This window comes from Mus musculus, chromosome 17 (assembly GCF_000001635.26).
Source record: "Mus musculus strain C57BL/6J chromosome 17, GRCm38.p6 C57BL/6J".
NCBI lineage: Eukaryota > Metazoa > Chordata > Mammalia > Rodentia > Muridae > Mus > Mus musculus.
In genome coordinates, this window is record NC_000083.6 from 87,038,963 (window position 1) to 87,059,037 (window position 20,075).

Sequence of the window (20,075 nt, forward strand, 5' to 3'; positions counted from 1 at the left end):
CTTGTACAATTTCTTAGGTTCCCCCCCCCCACAGACTCCTCCCTCCTCTAGTTGCTTTTCTCGTTTCTGCCTCCCTGTTTCTAAGTAAGCTTTCCCTGACTTTTTTGGCCATTTGTCCCATGCGGACCCAACAGGGAAGAGACTTAGATTGTTCAGCAGCTCTGCTGACAGTGATGGCAAGCTTCCGCAACAGTGTCACTAAGTGATACCTTTGACTGGGAAGAAAGTAACTAGCACTCTTAATTTCTCTTGCCTAGAGGTTCACATGGAGGGAAAGAGCCTGAGTAGTGGGTGTTCAGTCACTGGCTCTTCCTGCTCTAAGGTCCAGTGCACACCATCAGCTGTGCATGGTGAAAATCTGTTTCCCCATCTCTGGCACCTCTAGATTTTGGCCATAGTATGGAATGGGCGATACTCCTCCGCCAGACGTGTGCACAGGCGTTGTGCTGCAGGGTCAGAAAATCACCTGGTTCTCATTTGTCCTTCATCCAGCCAGTGTTCTCTAAGTCAGCTTTCCAGCCCACTTCCAGAGGTGTCATAAGGTTGTGAGCCAGTTAGCACTCAAGTGTATGCCAAACCTGTCCCCATATTTAATGCCATCACAGTTTGTTTTTTTTTTTTTTCCCATCAGTGACAGGTCTAATGCCACTTGTTTCTCTCCACCCACTCAAAGCTGCGTCCTTCGGTACCTCACTTCATTGTATTTGGGGTTCACACCATTTTTCCCCAAAATATCCATGCTAGTTTGTGAGTTTCTTCTCATTACATCAATGACCAGTACATATACACATTAAGCACAAACCTTTTTTTTTTTTTTTTTTTTTTTTTTTTTTTTTTGAGCCTCAAAAGAATTGGTCCTGATCGGGAATTGACGCAGGGTGGTCAACCAAGGCTTGTCATGTACAAAGTAAAGTCTCAAGGAGATGGTGCAACTTGTCATAAGAGTCGTGCCTTAAATGTAGTTTAATAAGCCAGAGGTTGTGGCTTTATCGAGGCTGCTTGGCGGAGGCTCCTGCAAACCCTGGATCCGGCAATTCTGCTGATCTGCATATGTTGCACGGTGATGGGTTCCTTCTATCATCTTCCTCCCTGGTTGTCACTCTCCCAGGGTAGCCTAGTTTGTGCCCTGAGCCCAGAGAAAACATAACAGCAAGAAACAGAGAAACAAACAAGTCTTCCTCCATTTGGTTTTAGAAGCTCCCTGGAGATGGGAAAAAACAAAGTAAGGGCACAGACAATGTTTGGAAGAAAGGAGGAGCCTACAATTGAGAAAGCCCTCTGAGAAGACGGGATTTGTGGTCGGGAACTCTGTCCCATTACCCACGTTCACTTGGAAGATAAGCAGTCTCAGCTGGGTTTGTAAGACTTGGAAACAGAGAGAGTACATGTTCCCTGTGACCTTAAGTAGAGTCCCCCTGAAAGTGTCAGAACCTCAGGAAAGAGGTGTGTCCCCATGTGTGTATCTAAGATCACGATGGCACACACACACACATTTTCCTCTCCATTGCTGTGAATTAACACTGACCAAAATAGACTTGCAGGTTCTAGTTCATCACTGAGATACACCACGGAGGGAAATGCTACTTAGTGACTTATTCCCGTGACTTGCTCAGCTGCTTTCTAATAAAACTCACCTGCCTATGGGTGGCCCCACCTTTAATACTTGGACCCTCCCACATCAAATATTCATCAAGAAAATACCCACAGACATGTCCACAAGTCAATCTTAACAGAGGCAATTCCTAGAGCATCCCTCTTCCCAGGGAACTCTTAATTTGTGTCAAGTTTACAAAAATATAACCAGCACAATATTCAACAGAAATATCTTCAGAGATCACTGTTTTGAGATTCCAGACCATAGACTGTCCTGCCATGTGGCACACCATCTGTCTTCCTTAGGGCTTCATTACTGTGAAGAGACACCATGACCAAGGCAACTCTTATAAGGGGTGACATTTAATTGAGGCTGGCTTACAGGTTCAGGGGTTCAGTCCATTATCATCAAGGCAGGAAGCACGGCAGCTTTCAGGCAGGCATGGTGCTGGGGACGGAGCTGAGGAGCCACAGGAAGCCAGGAGCAGTTTGACTTCCAGGAGGAAGGTCTTTTCAAAGCCCACCCTCACAATGATACACACTTCCTCCAACAAGGCCATGCCTTCTAGTGGTGCCACTCCTTGGGTCAAGCATCTTCAAAGCACCACACCATCTTTATTTTTGTCATCTGAAGCTTTGTCAGCTGAAGTTAGATGTCATAAAATGTGTGAACTAAGAGTTATATCCATCGTTCACAGCTTATATTCAGATATAACATTTCCCATGGAGAAAAGGTGCACAATTGGCCAATCAAAGATGTTCTGGAAACCAGGGGTAAATGAACTCCGCATCTATGGCATGCCAAGGAAGCCAGTAACAGAGGAAAGGCCCCTCCTAACAGTAAGGTGCCCCTGTCATCAGCTCTCAGAATCAAGATGTGATCTGAAAAGTAAGGCTGCTTCAGCAGCTCTCTCCACCCAAAACAACCTCTTTCCTTAAGCTCAAGAATGACCCTGCTTTTATGATCAGTTGATTAAAAACACAGCTAAGACGTAGTAACATTGCAAATTAATTAATTTTAATTTATGCATATTGGACGTTGTAATATGCGTGCACATTTGAAAACCCATTCATACAAATGAGCACATGTTCACTCCCTCCACAGAGAGAACTCACAGCTAACTCAAGTGAGACCTACTTGACCAAACAATTTTACATAGGTCTTGGGTTTAAAATCCGGTACGCGCGATCCCAGCGTCTGACAGAAAGCACTTGTCAAGCACTCTGCTCAGTGCACTCAAAGAAGTCAGACGCAGCCTCACGACACGCCGCCCTTTCGTGTTTGCAAAGTCTTCATGCCGGCTGAATCACAGCTTGCATTTCACTCCTCCTAACACCTTGCAACATCACAAAATATTTGCTGGAGTCTGTGAAGGACGGCTGTGGAATTAGTAAACCAGAGTGAGGCCTTCTGACGCTCCCGCCCTCTCAGCACCTTCTGTTCCAGCGCCCGCCCGCCCGCAAGGCAGCTTGAGGACTCGGATTGCTTCGCCAGATTATGACGATCCTTGGCACCATAGCCCAGGGCAAGAAGGGAAGTAGAGGAAATATTATGGAGCCTTGCAGGTGCTGGTACATAATATTGTCACTTTACAGAATTGGATTTCTAAATGACTCCACGAAGGTGAGTTGCTATGGTAACCAACATTCTCAACTTTTATATCTGGGAGTGAGGATAGCGTGGGCCATTTCTATTTGGGAATATATATTCTGGGTTTAATGAATGACATTCCATGCTCCTACTCCTAGGTAACTAGGGTACATGTAATACTAGACCAGGGAAGGGTCCTTAGCAACCATCTAAAGACACCTAGATAGACACAGGAATCTGAATCGCGGGGAGTGATGCTGTACAGGGACCTGTCTACTCGGGGACCATGTTCCTCTGTTTAGAATTTTTTAGTGTCTTTAAATTTTACACCACACTGCCTTTCCAAAATGGGCTTACACAACGTTCATGAGTAGACAAGCAGGCAGGAGCCACAGGTAAGGACATAGGACAGTGTTCACCTCCACTAAGGTGTTAAGTCAGGTCCATCGAGTCAGGTCCATCGAGTGTGCTTGCTTCTTAGAAGATTCTCTCCAGCACAGCACACGTGGACTCCGTGTATCAACTCTCATGAATTCAGAATGGCGAATAAGGACAGCATAGGAGTTGGGGAGTGGCCGGAGGAGTCCTGATGTATGTGACATGTATAAATTACTGATCTCCAAAGAATTACAATAAGCCACTATTGAAATGAATACGTTATAGTCTCTTTAGTGATTAAAAAGTTAATCCTTTCGATTTTTTTTTCAAAGCCTACCTAGTTTCATGAAACTTTTTCAAATAGACATATACAAAAAAATGCTCCTGGGTAAGAACTTGCTTCTAGTTAATAATTTATCAGCCTATAGAAAATGGAGCCATTAGAAGCGTCTGTGAGGTTCCTTGTGAAGAAGAGCAGGAGCCCTGAGTATCTATCGAGTACAACTCCTTCATGAGCAAGACAAAAGTCCAAACTTAAAGTTAAAAATTAAATTACTACAATATTTTAGTATACTATGGTCCTCGGGAGTCTTTAAACATGTGAGGGTCACTCCGAGAGCTTGTTAAGATGCAGATTCTTGTTCAGGAGGTCTGGGTAGCACCCCACATTGCCCCCATGTTCTCAGCTGGGGTCAGTGCCTCTGATCTTTGGTTTGCACCTTGAGTAAAAACGGCATAATTTCCTTGCTGTCTTCCTGATGTGTTTTCTGGTCACCTCTGACTTTCACAGGACTCTTTCTGCCTTCTAGATTCATGGTGCTCTTGTGGTGTGTAGCATCTGCCTGGCACTGAGGTACCATTGTGTGTATATATATGTCTTTCCTGCACACATTTCATTATCACTGACCACATTGTAAACCCATCTGTTTGCTCAGCTCCGTGCGTGGACTCGTTATAGAATTTGGGCGTTATGCCTTGTGGCCCGAGTCAGGTCCTCAATGAGCAATTAAAACAGCTAAATTATTAAGTGGAAAGCAGAAAAAAGGGAGAGATTCCATGTGGCCACATTGGGAAGAGGAACAAAGAGATCCATCAAACCCTTCGAGTCTGTCTCTGGGGGCATGACATAAGGTCAAAATGTAAATAGAGGCCAAGGATGTGCACATCTAAGCAGTCTCAGTCAGGATGTGGTCCTGTCCACCACTGGTCCATCATTAGTTTCATCCCGCACTGTGTCTCTTTCCAGGAGAAAAGTTCCCCTTTTGGTAGCTGCCCTTCCTTCTCCCACCATGAGATTCCTAGGCAAGTTCCCATTTCTTTGGGATCCCTTGTTTCAGATGTCTGACAGATTGAGAGACACAGTATCTCTTTAGTGTATCTTCATGTCTGCCAGACCAGTTGTCACCTTAGTTGCTGAATGAATGAACTTAGTAGCTAGATGTTCATGAATGAAGTTAGTAGCTACTCATGATTGGTTAATACAGAGGGTTATATTCTCCTTTCACCAACTATGCTTAGGTCACTCACAAGCTCAAGAACGAAAGGTCTTGCCCAAGAAATACTGAGTCTATTCTGACTTGACTCCCCTCTTCTCTAAGTTGACTTTAGAAACCAAGGGCCGTGCAGAGACTTCTAACTGGGTCTCTGATAAAACACCAATCTCTTGTGAGAATATTTTTTAATAGAAGGAAGTATATTACTGGCTTATGAGACACTGTAATAGAAGCACTAGAATATGCTAGAAAGAACTCAGATATAGAAGACAACAGATTCAGGTCCGGAGTGTTATTTTCCTGCTGTGGGTTGTGTATTTTAAGAAAAGTTACTTCAAGTTGCTTGAAATGACTTTCCTCCCTTGTAAAGCGGGCAAACTTCTCCCGTGGCAGCTGTGAGAGCTACAGTACACATTGTAAATTGCCTAGCATGGCGCTCAGTGAAGACAGATGTTATAAACTCAGCAGAATCCCTTCCAAGCAGAATTGAAAATTGAACCTTTGCCTCCGGTCTGAAAAAGCCTGCGGGATAGCGCGCGTGAGAATCATCGCGCCATCTAGTGGCAGACTACATCTGAGCCTGCGGGATAGCTTGTGAAAGAAGCATTCGCGCCACCTAGTGGCTGACTACGTCTGAGGCGCACACCATCTTCTCCATGTACCCATGGGTGGTCATTTGATTAGTGTTGTTCAACAGACATTTGTAAATACCTGAGGGGTACCAGTCCCTGTTTTTGTTACTGAAGCTACAGCAGTGAACAAGATAGACATGGCCTTGCCTTTAGAAAGTTTGTCATCAAGTAGGGAAGACTGAACATAAACAATCGACAAATATAAATTCATTTTGTAAAAAGAAACATAAAGAGTGCGGGGTCCCATGAGTCTAAGGTAAAGCTTGCCTGGGGAAGTGACATTGAAAGAAGAGCAGATTGTGGCCACCTTAGGCATGGAGCAGTCACTCAGCAGCATCTCCCTGGACAGACAGACATAGCAACCCCACTGAGCTCAGGTGCCCAGTCTAGAACTGGGCCTCTCGTGTCCTCCATTGCATGCTGACTGCACCCTCTCCATGCAAGTCGAGTCCCACGAAGCACTGCTGATTTTTCATAGTATTATCATCTTGCCAACAAACTCACCCACGGTCCAAAAAATGACCCATGAGAGACGAGACTCAACGGCAGATCTTTCTCCCAGCAAAGTCCTCACTCTTTCCTCTATACAAGCTGTTCCCCCGTCACCCACCACGGCCAAACCCAGTTCTTTTTATTCTGTATGATACTGTAGAAAGAAGACCTTCAAAGGTGCCTGGGGAGAATGAAGATGTGAAGGGGCACTGATAGTGCAGTGGGCCACATGGGAGCGAGGAGAACTGGCTAGTCGCTCAACTCTGCATGACTAGAGAGTGAACCTCAGAGATCTGCCCCACTCCAGGACAGAGAGTATCTTTCGTTCTGCTCTCTATGCTCCTGTGATTGGAGATGTGTTGTAGATGATTCCAAAATTAAAATGATATGGGGGACCATTTGGAGGAAAGACATGCTTTCTCTGGAAACCCCTAGGAAAATGCAAAATGTGCTGCGCAGTGAGCACCAAAGCATCTCTGTGAAGAATGTAGGGTTGAGGCGTTTCCTGTTAACACAGGACTTTTGAATGATTGGCCCCAGATGGACTAGACAACTGGTCTCCCTAGCAGCAGGTCAGACTGGCTATTTGATGTACCTATTGAAATGGAGCCAAGACAGATACTGAGATCTGGGGTCCATCAGAAGGTTTAGTCATAGACCCCTGCAAAACAGATGGGGCAAACTTGGCACAGGTTCCTCTGTAAGAGTATGTTTGCGTTCAGAATCTGGGTTTCTTTTTTTAAAGTAGTTTTCTAAATTAGCATACCAGTTCCTACTCTGGGCATCATGGGCAGAGCCGGTTGGTCCCAGACCCAAGAGGGCTCAGCTGGAGCATAGACAGCACCATCAGGCCACCCTACACCAATCATCTTCACCTAAGTAACAGATGAGGAGTATTCCCTATCCCTAAGATGACATGCAACTATACTAGTTAATGCAGGTAGAGTGACCTGTCGGATTCAGGAAGTGTCACCCTGGCATTCTCAAGATGAGGAACGACTGTGCGGCTCTGGCTGGACCATGACTTCTGGAGGTCGGTCTCCCCATCTGTAAAGATATCAGAAGGGAGCGAGCAGAACAGCAAACAGGAGAGAACTGGAAAACAAGGCTTTAGTCTCAGAAATCAAAGTACCCGGCTATATTGAATGCAACCCTGAAGCTTTCCATTCGTGTATTTACCTACCTCATTTCAGTAAGTGCTCAGGAGCCAGGCCCCTTTCCCAGGGCTTCCCGCACTTAGCTCACTTTCTCCTAGTGGCACTCTTAAGAAGCAGCTGCTGTTAGCTGCTCCACCTTATGGAGGAAAAGCTACAAAGTTTCATCTTCTACTAGATCTTAAGAGAGTTAGTTTGTTGTTGTTTCTGTCCCCCTCAACAAAATAGGAAGGATACATTATGGCATCGGCCCCATAAGGTCACTATGAACATTAGATGTAACTAATCTACAGACTGTACTTAGCAGAGTGCTTAAAACAAAGTAAACTTTGTATTAAACCCAAAGTACCAGACTGCACAACTGGAATGAGAAAACATGTAGTCAAAAACATAACCCACAGTACAGAGCCAGGCTTGGTGGTGCTGGCCTGTAACCTCAGCATTTGGGAGACTGATGTGAGAGGGTCGTAAGTTCAAAGCCAGCCTGGGCTGTGGCAAAACCCTGTCTCAGAATAAGAGGGGTGTGTGTGGACTAGTGGGCAAGAGCTCTTACTGCACAATCGTGAAGACCTGCACTCAGATCCCTGTGACCACATAAAGAGCCAGGCTAATGAAGCTGTGAATGCAGTTTCCTGGTCCAGAAAGCTTGGGTCAGGTCCCTATGGCAGCTCTCCCTTCCCCTGTCGGCAGAAACACCATTATCCTCAGGCTTCATCTAGCCAGATATACCTTGCCTTGGCAACTGCAGCCTCTCCACATCTAATTGTAACCCCCACAAAAACATTCCATCAACCTTAAGCTAGGGTACCTCCCCAACGAAGATGACTGGCCAGAGATGGGGACTGTAAGGCTAGAATATTTCCCCTGAGAGAGACATGGTGAAGCTATTCTCTAATAGCACTGGGGTCCTGGCAAAGGCATCCCACATTCTCCATGGTGGGGGTAGGTGACGGTAATTTGGAAAGTACAAGTAGGTCTTGGAGCTACCAAGAGGAAACAAGAGCCCCTTCCTCCCTTTCCGAACAGAAACCCTTCTCCGTGGCTAATGACGAGCTATTCTATGGTTCTACACAACTGTGCAGCCAACCTACAGTCACTTCCTGCTCTGGAGATAGAGCTGTCCTCTCTGCTTCAGGGATTCACCTCACTGGCAGTGTTTGCTGTCAAATGGATTCTCCATCCTCGTTCTCTCCTTAATCAGCTCCTTGGGCAATCTTATTTTTATTTCATGGGTACTTCGCCCCTAGCTGCTCTCTTCCTTAAATCCCTAGCATCCAGTATTCGGCTATTCCTACTTCCGCCTAAGCCTGGCAACGGCTGGTCTGTGTAGAGGACAGGGAGGATGGCTGCATCAGACTGGGTATCTTGCACGTCAGCCCTGGGCACTTGGGTCTCGGGATTACAGATGGATGGCTGAGGCACAGCTAAACAACCAGAAGGCACAGCATAGAGGTGAGTTGTCCTCCAAATCAAAGTGGACCGCCTCTCCAGAACAGTTGGCCTTCGGGCCAGTGAGAGCCAGGGACCCTCACCATGTGACCTCTGCATTCTACTAGGGGAGCCTGAAGACACTGAGCTCTGCAACTGAGCCCAAGTGTGCTCCATTAGCATCGCCATTGAGAGCTGTGTTTCTATTCCAGTTTGCCTCAGCCCAGTCCCATGCACGCTCCTTTCAACTAAACTTTGATTCTGTTCTATAGTAACTATGAGCCAGCAATAGTCATGAGACCTTCCTACTGCCCATCACTGCTACAAAAGCACCAGACTGAATGTCTGTGTGTGCTGGGTGTGGATGTGTGCACATGTGTGCTGGGTGTGGATGTGTGCACATGTGTGCTGGGTGTGGATGTGTGCACATGTGTGCTGGGTGTGGATGTGTGCACATGTGTGCTGGGTGTGGATGTGTGCACATGTGTGCTGGGTGTGGATGTGTGCACATGTGTGCTGGGTGTGGATGTGTGCACATGTGTGCTGGGTGTGGATGTGTGCACATGTGTGCTGGGTGTGGATGTGTGCACATGTCTGTGGGAGTGCACATGCCCCTGTTCCCTATGTGAAGATTAAAGGAGGATATCTGGTGTCCCACTCTCACCCTTGGCCTTATCCTGTTGAGACAGGGGCCTCCCATTAAACCTGGAGCTTGCCATTTTTTGGCTAGACTGCATGGCCACCAAGCCCTAGTGAATCCCCTGTTTCTACCAGCCAGAGCTGGGGCTACAGGTATTCAGGGTCATGCCTGGCTCTACATGGGTGCTGAGGGTCTGAGCACAGGCTGCCAAGTTTGTGCAACAGACAGTCTTACCCTGAGAGCCATCTCCCCAGTTCCCATATGGAAATTTTTATGAAATTGACTGTCTCTTGATGTGCAATACAAGTCAGAAGGGCCTCTGTGCATTGCAAGCACCGTTGGCGTTGGCACAGCAGTTATAACCAGAAGGGCAGTGAACCCAGGACAGTTTTAGTCACTACTTTGGTGGCTGGTACTAAAGTCCCTCTTGCCATGGGGCTTCTGGAACTCCAGTGCACCCTCTTACTTCATGAGTGCAGAGCAGCAGATTGCGTCCTCTGACATGCTACCAGCATAGCTTTCTGCTACCACATGCTTGCCGTGCACACCTGAGCCACATGCCCCATTAGTCTTCCTGCCAGGGGCTTTGGGCTGCTGGGAAGCCACCAGTCTCTGCTGACACTCCCGGCTGCATTCCCGGGAGCTGTTCTCTGCAGGCCTCTCCTTCAGCACTGTTTTTAAAGCTGACAATCACCTCTTTAGCTTCCCTTTGGTGGCTTTTCTTTCCCATCAGCTCCCACCCCTCCCAGCCTCGCCAGCCCCTACATCGCCCTGGTGTGATGCCCTTGGCTTACCTCAGTTGCCCAAGATGTTCCCACAGCTTAGCAGTGTGGATCTGAACTTAGCTTGCCTGTGGAATGGGAATTTTCTTTAGTTTTTATGGTCTTTAAAAGGCAGGGAAGGAGGAAACAAGGACCAAGTGGGTGTTTGTTGCTTGGCTTTGTTTTATTCTTATTTTGGGGGAAAGGAGGTGGTGTGTGTGTCATACACATTAACTTACAATGTCCCAGAAAGTATTATTTACCATATTTTACAGATTAGAAAGCAGAGATCAACTAACTGGAGCAAAATCTCTAGATGACAGAGATGCAAGATGCTAATATCTACTTAGTGTGAAAATTAATGAGAAAAATTTAACATTTCAGTTCTTAAAAAGAAAGCAGCTACGCGTAGCAGCCCTGCAATGAGCAGAATGACTTGGGGAGAGTCAGGAACCTCTCTGTACTATAATTTGAACATCTTTGAGTCAGGAAAGTGTTCTAGAGAGTTCTACCAGTTCTGTTCTGTGCCAGGTTAGAGAAAAAAAAAAGACTTCAAACAAAACAAAAAGGCAAGCAAACCTGCCTCCTGCTCAGTCCAAACATCTTCAGAGCCCAAATTACACCTCCAGGCAATAAACAGTGGGTGCCGAAGAGGAGCCTCCAGAGTGACCTTCCTTCTTCTGCAGAGGCAGCAGCTCTCCTGACCAGGCTTGTGGGCGGGCAGAGGAGGGCCTGCTTGCACTCCCTTGTCGCTCCCATGCTCCCCTGGGTGCTCTAGTAAGAGCCTGTGCTCATTATGTGTTGTCCCAGGTCCTGCTATGCCAAGCAGGCTGGACTTGCATGGCCTCCCCTTCATGCTAGGAGATTAGTGTGCGGAAAATAAGATACTTACGGAAAATAAGATGGTCTGAGCAACAGTGAGAAATTATAGGAACCATAAGCTGGGAGAACACTGCCTTACTTCAATTCCTGTGTGATTTGTGCTTGTCTGGCTTAGAAAGTCAAAGATCTCTGAATGCATGCAAACATATGTGCATACTTATACACACCCCTCACATACACACTCACACTCACACACACACACACACAGAGTGCATGTATGTAATACTAGGGATTTGTAAAGTTTTTCACCAGTCCTAGAAAATTACATTCACAAGTTCTAATTCCGAGAGCACTACCATCATCGGAGGGACAGGCTAAGATTTGTAAATAGCTGTGAACTAGATTCTGACTCCACAACACAGATCAGACAAAGGAGAGTCCAGGGACGATGGGTAATGAGGACTGCTAAAAACCTTTTGTCTTCACCATCAGAGGTCCCCTCCTCTACTGAGGGATCCCGTCCTAGGCACACGGGTGAGGTTGAGAGCTTTTATGTCTGAAGCCATGCCTTGTTCCTGACCTTCGTACCAAGAACCACTACAGACTGGTTACAGCTCAGGTCAAGTTTTCTTTGGCTCCCTCCATCCCACCGCTTACCCTCTGTTCCCGTTCCAAGCCTCCTCCTCCAGCAGCCAGCCGTGCAGCTCTGTGCAATTCAACAAAACTTAGAGGGTAGTGTGCAGCTTGGCACTGTGCTCAGAAACACAGTCGTCCTGGCAACGGGTCTGCTGCAAGCTCTCTGACCTTGGGCTTCCAGAGGGACTGTGTTCTTGCTCCATCGTACAGAAATAATGCAAGAAAATGACCAGGAGCTAACTCATGGGCTGAAACAATGCCAAGACAGTTAAGGACACGCATGTCTGTCCAACTCAGATTGTTTGTTTGTTTATTTATTTATTTATTTATTTATTTAAGTTATTATTTAAGACAGGGGTGTACTGTGCAGCCTGGGCTAGTCTGTTGGTATGCCTGCCTCAGCCTTCTGAGTTCTGGGGCTAGCAGCATGCACTGCCACAGCCTGCAGGCTTGAAGGAGGCATGGTTCATTTCACTTTGTACTTTACTTTCTGAGATGGGGAGGGGACCCTCAGCAGTGACCATGGTTCTAGGTGGCTTTTCCAGTCCCACTAGCTCTCTCTGTCTGTGGCTTTTGTTCCTGCACTTTGAGTTACCAACTGTCAGCTGTAATCTGAAGATGCTGAAGGACGAATTTCAGAAGTAAATATTTCTAACTTATGTTAGAGTATAATTGTGTTATTTTCGTTCTATTTATTGCTATTAATAGGTTACTCTATCTAACTGATTAAGCTTTACCACAGAGATGTATATGTTGGGAAAAGCAGGATTTACAGGTCTTAGTTCTGTCTGTGGCCGTGGGCATCCTTCAAGGATCCTTGACAATGTGGAGCTAGTGTAGTCCAATTGTATTTGATGATAGTAACTTAATTTCTACTTTTATTAAGACTAGTTTATAAGGGACTATGGAGACATCAGGAGCTGAGCATTCTGGAAGCTCTTGGTCTGAGCCAGGCAGCTTGACTTGTGGAGGAACACAGGCCCAGGACTCAGTCAGTTGAAGTTAGAGTCAGCGACACAAAGGAGATCAAAATACAGGGACTTGGAAAGGCATAAACCATAAGGCACAGAATTAAATGGGTAAGATATGGAAGAGGATAAAATATTTGCTAGGCCGTGATTGGTGGAGCACCTCACTCCACAGCCTATGATACACTTTATTTAATCATAACAGCCTGGGCAACCAGACATTGTTGCCTCAATGTTCAGGTGAGCAGCAGGTGTGATAATGCAGCCTAGCAACAGAGCCTGGCCCAAGGTGAGGTAGGTAGTGGCATGGCTCTTCTCAGCCCATCCTCTCAGACCATCCTCTCAGACCATCCTCCCAGACCATCCTTACAGACCATTCTCCCAGCCCATCCTCCCTGCTCACCCTCCAGCCCATCCTCCCAGCCCATCCTCCCAGCCCATCCTCCTTTTCATCCTCCAGCCCATCCTCCCAGCCCATCCTCCTTCTCATCCTCCAGCCCATCCTCCCAGACCATCCTCCCAGACCATCCTCCCAGACCATCCTCCCAGCCCATCCTCCCAGACCATCCTCCCAGACCATCCTCCCAGCCCATCCTTTCAGCCCTTGGTCTCCAGGACAGGAAGTACTCTTTTCCTTTTACTTCAGCTTTTCAGTTACTACCTTGACAATTAAAAATAATACTCTATGAAATGAATTATAACTGCACACAGAATATACTTACCATGCATATTACTGAAGGAAATAAACACCTTTGGACCCATCTTCCACCCAGCTGAAGGGACAGAATGCTTTAATGGTAACGGGTGCATGGCTACCTTCCTTGTCTCAACCCTCACCCTTCCTACCCTCAGAGGTACCTATAGCATTGAAATGTGTATGATGTCTCCTTTGCCCTTTAATGTCTATGGTCTCTGAATTAGAATGGCCCCACAGACCCATATATTTGAATGCTTAGTCACCAGGGACTGGGCTTGTTTGAAAGGATCAAGAGGTGTGGCCTTGTTGGGGGAACTGAGAGTGGGCTTTGAGGTTTCAAAAGGCTCTGGCCCAGTCACTCTCTGCTTGCAGATCAGGGTGTATCTCTCAGCTGTAGTGCTGAGTGAGTCACCATACTCTCTGTCATGATGACAGTGGACTAAACCTCTGAAACTATAAGCAAGCCCAGCTACGTGCTCTGTTTTATAAGAGCTGCTGTGGTCATGGTATGTCTCTTCATGTCACTAGCACAGTGACTAAGACACCTGGCAATGAATGGCCTCAGGCATGCTACATTCTCAGCCCTTCAACCTTTTAATGTTTCTCAGACTTTCCCCCCCTAATTATTTCACTGACATTTTAATCCCATGAGTAAATATGTTTGTACCATACATATTTATATATGAGAATAATACCATTTTATCCCTTCAGAACTGTTGTGTGTGTGTGTGATTTATGGAGACTACTGCTGTCATCATGAGTGGATAGTATAGTCCAACTATTTTATAGGACCCACTTAGTAAACATTTCTCATGGGCAGTGAGGGGGTTCAGTAGGCAAAGGTGCTTGTCACCAGTCTGACAACATGAGAACCCAATGACTTTCTCAAATTGTCCTTTCAGCTCTATATACATGCCACACATCACATGCTTGGCAGCAAAGGAATAAATAAATAAATAAATAAATAAATAAATAAATAAAATATATGTAGGTTTTTAAAATGTTTAAAATTTGCCATATCACCTCTATCTCTGTGTGTGTGTGTATATACATATACATATATATATATATATATATATACACATATATATCTTTTATGCATTCTTACTCTTTTTCTTCTTTTTAAAGATCCCTTTTTTTATATGTTTAAGAAAACTAGTTTTCCAGGACCACTCATTGAAAGTCTACTATCCCCTATAAGCCACTGTCTCCTATAGTCACTGCCCCCTATAGCCACTACCCATATAGCCACCACCCCTATAGCCACTGCCTCCTATAGCCACCACTTCTATAGTCACTGCCCCCTATAGCCACCTCTAGTGTCTCTTCTGCCACATGTGTGCAAGGGTACTCTGTTCTGCCTCTCCCTTCTGTTCTAGTGTGTGCTTCTTTATTTCTGTACTAATAACAAAGTTATCATTTCTATTGTTGAATGCATTCTTTTCTTGTACTCCTTCTTGTCTCTACTAAAAGGCACACAGAACAATGGATCCTGGGTTACAAACAAGTATTTGTTTAGCACTTGCCTTTTAAGTCTTTGTCCACCAGCTCAACAAAAAGAAAATCCACCCAAACGCTTCTAATAATGAACGAGCCTTGATACTTAGTAAGCGAAGTTTCAGTCTTGATACTTAGTAAGCTAAGTGTCTCTAATGAATGAGTCTCGATACTTAGTAAGCGAAGTTTCCCTTCTTTAGAAGCATCATGTCTGTCCTCTGCTCTTGGCTGTTTCCTGTCAATTTTTGTGATGGTTAGTCAGATTCCAAAAGAGAACATCCTGTATGTGAAGCAAGGGCAGGGGTAGGCAGCGAGAGACTGAGGAGACTGAGCCGTGAGAGGGAGGCCATGTGGGGACAGAGCATGTGTCAGAACCCCCGCATGGCTGAAGTCCAGGGAGCAAGGACTCATGGGGGCAGAATATGGCAGCCCTTTACAGAGGCGCTCAGCCAGGGTCAGAGCATGTGGCTCTCTCCATGTCTCAGTAACTCTAGATGTCACTGAGCCTCCTGTGGAGAGATTTGTTAAAAACTAGAACCTCTCACTCTGAAATAGCTGAAGCCAAATAACTTAATTGTTGAACTCAGTTCTAGACTAAGAAGATAAGTAAAAAAAGGAAAGACAAGACAAGAATTTGGGGTTCAGACTCATAGTGATCAATTATTCCTGCAAAGGGACAATCCTAGTTGGATCAAAAGCTTCCTAAGAGGCTCTTGTATGAACCCATGCCACGGGTTTCTATTTTGTTTACTTGCGGTAATGGTTATTGGGAATTTACTACGAAGCTGCATCTCTTCTAAGCACATTGAGGACGTAGCTGACGTAAGGACCCCTCAAAATCCGAACTGACTCCAAGTATGACTCCAACCAATGATGGAGTAGTGGGCATTTTCCTCTGAGGAAGAGATGGCTGAGAAAAAGCAGAGAATTCTCTTTATGTACAGAGCTCTGACAATCAGTCCTCGAACTAGGCTTTGGGACTTTTTCCTAATGGATCTTACTTATTTAACCCAAATGGAAAAGATGCAAACCAGGAGTTATCAGGTTGTACCACGGAAAACAAGGGCAGACAAGATGCTGACTCTATCATCTGTGAAGACAGGAAGGCAGGAAGGAAGGGCAGGACGATGGATAGCTACCCTCCACACTTAGGGCACCCGTGATGTGCTTGCTCGAGGTTGCACGAACAAAGGCTTGGCCCTCTGCTCTGGACCAGGAAGTCCTTGGTGTCAGACACCAAGTTTTGGCATCAAGGATTTTTCAACAAGGAAGGCAGCTGCCTGAAATCCTTTGTGGAGCAAGACAAGTTATAAATAGACCTATAAATTTTTGTAAGCAGAAGGCAACAGGCTTAGCAGAGCTGCTCTTCCCCTTTGGTTCTTCCTCCACGCCTTGCCTATCAAATCCCTGCTGCCAGGCAGAGCCGTCTGCCTACTAGCCAATCCGCTGCTCCAGGAGCGCAGCCAGGGTGGAAACTGGCTTCTATGACAACCTCAGGTTGTGACCTTGCTTGTGAAGGAGAGTAAATCTTCCTAACTTACCTCTAGCTAATTGGGCAGGAGATAAAGGAGACAGAATGCAGTGTATCCTCTCTAACTGGCTGGTCGCAGCATTAATCCATCCCTTGCAGAGGCAGCCTTGGCTTAGCAACAGACTGGGGAGAAGAGCTGTGTGCTGAGACCTGCTCTGTGGGTGTCTGTGTGCTCAGGAGCAGGGGTAGGGGCATTTCATCTCTTCTAGCAAATGCAGAGGCATCTGGGCATGCAGATGTAGGATTATTTGGGACCTGGAATCTGAGACTTTACTGGGCTCAGAAACACTTGGAGACTCATTAAAGCACAGGTTTCCAGGGGTCCCTCCCAATGTTTCTGATCTGGTAGAATTAAGGTAGGGTCTAAGGACTTTCATTTCTCATAAACCACCGGATGGCACTGGTACTGCCAGTCTGAGGAGGATGCTTTGAAAACCTTTTGTTTGGCTCAACTTCCTGATTTTTGCAAACAAGGAAAACAAACCCCCTAACAGTTGGTTTAAAAAAAAAAAGATATGTCTAAGAGTCCCACACTAGTGACTGGCTTCAGCCAGAGTAGTCCAGAGATTTCTAGACTCTTGTTTTGGTATTCCCTCTACCCCTTCAGGCTGGCAGAGGACCAGAATTAAAATAGCAAGGTGCTATTTTAATCACAAATATATTGCCCTTTATGACTGAGAATGGCCAGTCTCATACACTGGCCCTCCCTAGCCCAACACAGGCTCTTCAGGCTCAGCACATAAGTAGCCCACTCTGGTTCATCATCCACTATCCAGTGGAGGGTCAGACAGTTGCCATAGCTGGTGCCCACTTCTAAGAGTCTGGCATCTATTTTACTGCCCTGCTCTCCTTGTTAGTCAGTGAACCTGAGATCTGAGGGCTCTTGCACTGTCCACTGACTACACTGACCGGCTCTGAGCTATAACTCTTTCTATAGCCTCCATGTGCTTTGTTTGGCATTGGTGCCTGACATTTTGCTTCATTGCCCCACTTTTCTTGAAGCTAGAATTCTACTCGGAACGATCATATATGTGGAGGTTGGGTCGGGGGTATTGGCAGTGGGGGTTGGATGGGGCATGGTGCTGATGCTGATGAACTCTTCTCCTGGTCTCATTCCTGCGTTGGAGCACTCACCTATACTCAAACCTGATATCTAGTGCTCAAGCTCCACCCAGTTCAAAAGAATCTCCTGCTGCCTGCAGATCAAGATGGAGAGCTCTCTCATCTCTTTCTCCAGCAGCATGTCTGCCTGGACGTTGCCCTGCTTCCTGCTCCCCGCCCTGATGATAATGGACTGAAGCTCTGAACCCGTAAGCCAGCCCCAATTAAATGTTGTCCTTATAAGAGTTGCCTTAGTCATGGTGTCTGTTCACAGCAATGGAAACCCTAACTAAGGCACACTCACACACACACACACGCACACACACACACACACACACACACACGAACAATAAGTAAAAATGTAAAGAACAAGCTGGTTGGTGACTGGAGGAGACGGAGAGCAAGTCCTGGGGATGTTTTGAGTGGTCCGAGTGGCGCAGAGGTGGGAAAGCAACACAGAGATTCCTTCCAGAGGACTTCCCCTGCTCAGTTTGTCTGTGATGAGACAACTTCACCACCCCTTACTCCAAATATCAGTGTTCTTGTGCAGCTGTTGTGGTGACACGGGGAGATGGGCAAGCGAGACAACCTACAGAAGTGTGACCTGCTCCGTTCACATCTGCTGTGTGTAGCTCAAGTCACATCTCAGTTCTGGGCTATCACCTGCTGCCAGGTGGTGAACATGGGAAGAGTGGGCAGTGCTTCACAGAGGTGCTAGGAGACAGCAGAGGCGAGCACTGTGAGGGACACAAGCCAGGAGTTTGCAAAACATTCTGGAAGCTTCTATACAACTCCGAGGTGATGGCGCTGGTGAGTCTGTGATTCACCATCGCTCTGGCCATTTGAGAACTGGCCTGACCTAGACACAGTAGATTCTCTTCCACTTCCACTCAGTTATCTTGGAATCTGCTCCCCTGATGAGAGAGTTCAGAGACACTATCCATTTTCCTTATCAGTGAAGGAATGAATAGAGAGTAGGAAGAAGGTGGTAGGGAGAAGGCAGGGTTTGTAGAGGAGAAGATCAATACTGTTCACACACCATCAAAGTGGCTATCGTCCTAGAAGAAAACTCAAAATCTATTGTTTTCAGGGTTTTATGATTTCGAAGAAGAGAAAATAAACCTCAGTCTTTTTGACAGTTTGATTTAGGGACAATTCCAAAAGCCTTCCCAGGCCCCTCCCCTCCTCCCAGCCCCCTCCCCCAATATCCCATCACTTCTCCCAATCAGACCTTGCATTGTGTAGAGAGGGTGTGGAAAGACAGGTTGGCACTTCTGAGAGACTCCCCAAAGTGTTGTGGTGGGGGATTATTTTCTCTATCCTTTCCAAAGAAGTGTCAGTTGTCAGGGCTGGCTGGATGGTTGGCATATCGCAGTGGGAATACAACCGAACCAGGGGGAGGCCTCCTGCCAAAACCATTCCCCTCTTTATTTGTCTCAGGGCCAAGAGCTGCTGGAAAGTGTCTCTCAGAGCACACCTTGGTCCTTTCTCTGAGAAAGTCAAACTTGGAAGTGACTAGCAGGTCTAATTGTACCTCTGTTGGAATCCAGATCCTGGAAGGAGTGGAGGAGCTGTCTGGAGGCCTGTCTGCAGAGTGCTTGATGGATTAAATCCATGCCTCGCGTGGGCCCAAGAAGCTGTCAGGGCGCCTGGGCAAGGCAGAGCTGATCTGGACAATTCATTCCAGATGCTTTGCCTGCCTTCTTTGGATTTGGGGCCAGTTGGAGCTCCCGGGCGGTCTCCCAAGGTAGCCTCCCAGAGGGCTCAGGGCAGCCATCCGGATGGGAGGGACCAGACTAGGGATCAGTGCAGCCAGCTTAGAACCAGAGGGAGGGCCTCCTCCTCCTCCTTTGTGGTGAGCATCTGGTTATCATTTTTCCAGCTTTTAAAAACACTAACTCTTCTCTGCTACATGCATCCCAATTCTTTTCTTTTTTCGTTTCCGGCACTTAGGGGACAATTTCAAGCGAAGCTGTTGCACCCAAATAGATTCAGATAATTTGGGACTATATGATATGGTGAAGCTCTGAGAAGGGGCTCTGCAACAATCCACTAGACAGCTAAGCATCCCCTCTCCCAACCTCTAGGCTTCATCCTCGAGCAACGAGGCTGCCAACTGCAGAGACTCCAGGGCAATGCCAGGACTTTGCAATATATTTTACTGTTTTGTTTTGTTTTATTTTATCTTGTGCAAAATATATAAGGCAGATGTGGAAGATTTTTCTTCCCTGTCAAAGTCTCCCTGATTAGGTAATAGCAAGTGAGCATGTGATAGAACACTGGTACAGGAAGAATGGATGGCAGCGTGAAGAGATGCAGATCAGAGAGCCACCCGGAAAAGCGGTGTCTCCTCTGGCTGTGGTAGAATTCTCTGCCGTGAAGTGCAAACCCATGTGCCTAAGGTCCGGTTACAACCACTTGGCTGCAAAGCGCTGAGCTCAGTCAGTCAGCAGCACCTTCTCTAAGCCTTCTTGTCTTGGGGAAGCAGAAAGATCATCGTCCTATGTGTGGCCATGGTGGAACAGGACACAAACCTTCCCTGCTCCTAGGAACTAAATCCCGCCTTATGGGCCCTGTCTTTCCAGAAAACAGATAGTCACAGAGCAGCGTGTACTAGGAAGTTTCAGAGAAAGGATCCATAAGTATTGGTGAACCAAGAAA

The 20,075-nt window shown here is 46.5% G+C and overlaps 1 long non-coding RNA gene and 1 pseudogene across 3 annotated transcripts; both read right to left on the reverse strand.

Moving 5' to 3' along the window:
- Positions 1 to 845: 845 nt before the first annotated feature.
- On the reverse strand, positions 846 to 11,925 carry Gm30421. Of its 3 annotated transcripts, none has more exons than XR_385878.2 (4): positions 11,642 to 11,925; positions 10,196 to 10,251; positions 7,130 to 7,226; positions 2,010 to 3,770 (listed from the first exon to the last, which is right to left on the reverse strand). It is a non-coding gene; the product is annotated as a predicted gene, 30421 (long non-coding RNA). The 3 variants fall into 3 exon arrangements; XR_877090.1 differs by having other exon boundaries at positions 2,010 to 2,973; positions 3,604 to 7,226; XR_877089.2 differs by having other exon boundaries at positions 846 to 7,226.
- A 2,806-nt stretch (positions 11,926 to 14,731) lies between these two features.
- Positions 14,732 to 14,863, reverse strand: Gm24648 (annotated as a pseudogene).
- Positions 14,864 to 20,075: the final 5,212 nt, after the last annotated feature.